The sequence below is a fragment of the Otolemur garnettii genome, unplaced genomic scaffold, assembly GCF_000181295.1.
Source record: "Otolemur garnettii isolate 467f Iridium unplaced genomic scaffold, OtoGar3 scaffold00041, whole genome shotgun sequence".
In the NCBI taxonomy this organism is placed as follows: domain Eukaryota; kingdom Metazoa; phylum Chordata; class Mammalia; order Primates; family Galagidae; genus Otolemur; species Otolemur garnettii.
In genome coordinates, this window is record NW_003852436.1 from 5,532,848 (window position 1) to 5,535,300 (window position 2,453).

Genomic DNA, 2,453 nt, shown 5'->3' on the forward strand with positions numbered 1-2,453 from the left:
GTTGGAGGTTGCTGTGAGCAGTGATGCCACAGCACTCTTCCCAGGGGGGCAGCTTGAGGCTCTGTCTCAAAAAAATAAGAAAGCCTGGATGGGAATGAAGAGGAAGCACTGAGCGCTGACCCCTCATCTGAAATCTCTGCTGAGACAAAAAGTGCTTCCTAGAAAAGTGGTTAGGAACATCTGTGCTCTGGATGAGGGCTTTTTTCTCGTGTAGTTTGGGAAAAAGACTCAGTCTTAAATGGGACTAACTATAGTCCCTGCCACATAAATAAGAATTAACTATAATGCTATGTGGAAAGCATTTAAGGTACCTAGCATATGGTAGGCACTCAAAAAACATTAGCTGTTGTTATTACTTGTCAAGTTACATTATGTTTATTATATTATAAAACGTAAAAGTACTGGGTTTGGGCCTCTAGTAATTCAATTAATATGTCTAGAACACAATGCTTACACATATAGCATGAGACATTGTCCTCTCCTTAATGGCTAATTGCCAAACAATATTTAAAAAGATACATAATATGCACATCAGTGTATACCACCTTCCAAATGTGTGATCCAGACCAAAGTGGTTCTGTAATTTGAAGATTAGAAAAATCACTGAGGACAGGAGCAATTAGGAAAGACATTGCAGAGATATGGCGTGAATGGACCTTAAAGAACAGGTCAAGGGGCGGCGTCTGTGGCTCGAGGTGTAGGGCGCCAGCCCCATATGGGGGTGGAGGGATCAAGCCCTGCCCTGGCCAAAAAAATTGCAAAAAAGAAAACAGGTCAGGAGAGGAAAGGGCATCCAGGGGTGGGGCAGGGAAATGTGATGAACAGAGACTAGAAACAAAAAAGATGCATGGTCTGAATATAATACAAGTACATGGAGTGGATCCTTGAACAGCCAAAGGACATTGGTATGAACACTGGTATTTAATACTGATATTGTTTTCTTAATTTTGACAAATGTATCCTGATAATATAAGATGTTAACATTAGGAAAAACTGAGTAAGGAGTATATACATACATACATACATATACATATACACACACACATACATATACACATATATATATAGGAACTCTCTGTACCAACTTTGCATCTTTCTATAAATCTAAAACTCATGCCAAATTAAGGTTTATCTTTAAAAATATGCATGGTAAATTCATGAAATACTGAATAAACAAATGTAGTCAAAGCTCTGAACTTAGCCAGAGAGATATTAGTAAATTAAGAAGAACAGATGGGTGAGGCCTAGACTGTAGACGACTTTGAATGCCTGGCTAAAGATTTTGTACTTAATTCTGCAGTTGATGTACTGTTACTGAACCTAGGAGACGGTGAGGTGAGGAAGGAACATAGCTGAGCCTTGGTGCTCTGCCACCTGAGTCTGGAATGTTGTCACCACCATTGCTTTGCATTTGCTCAACACTGTACTCCCTTAAAAGCACCACCAATGACATACTAATGTGCTCTCTTGTACCTTTTCCTCAGTTATTAAAATGGTAGTGTTCAATAAAACCACCAGGTAAAGGGGAGGTTAGGATCAAGCCCTGGATAATGATTGGTCTCACTCAACATCCACAGTCTTAGAAGCAGACCTTTCTGCGTGAAAAGTTAGTGCTGTAGGTGTGAACGTTTGTGTGTAGGTGTGAGCATACGTGTGCCAAATGGGCATGTGCTTGTTGCTTAGCAACACGTGCCTCTCCCCTTTGTATGCGACAGAGAGATTTCTGTCCCGATGTGCCAACGTGGTCCAATGGCAGGAAAAGAAGCTAAAGCAGACGGAACCAGGCCTTATGGAGAAGGCTCAGCCGCTTCAACGTGACAGGAGGCTGAGGCTGGGATCTGTTCTAGCTGTGGCCCTCCTGGCACAGGTGCTAAGCAACAGGGGTGAAGTGTCTGGGTGTGAGAATGCGATCTAAAACAGATGTGGCCTCAGAGCTCAGGTGGGATGCTTCAGGGGGTGATGGGGAATAAAAGTATCACAGTGACCATGAACAAATGTCCTGATACCAGAATGTGTGAGGCTCATCTTTAACCTCATGTAGTTAAAGGCATTAGCGGACTGGTCATACTTCCCGCCTTTCTCTCTCTTCCTGGCTTTTGCAGCAGGGCTGATCTCCTTTGAATTACGTTGCTAGTGATCACACCCAAGGTAGGTGGTTGGGGGAGGCCTGGGAAATAAATGGACTTCCTGGCGCTGAGTTCTCAGGGAATACATTGGATAAGTAAAAGCGAGGCCCTCGGGTTTGTATTCCGAGCTAGTAAAGTGGATCATTGCAGGTACACTCTTAATGTGAATTTCTGCAAGGTGAGTCATTTCCCTGATGGCCTTCCTTAAAATTTCTGAAATGTATTCCCACAACACCTGCAGCTCTGTGCACCATTTCTGGGGCTATGAGAAGCAGAGCACACTATCAAAGAGAGAGATGGAGCCAAAGGACGGGAGTGAGAGGTCAC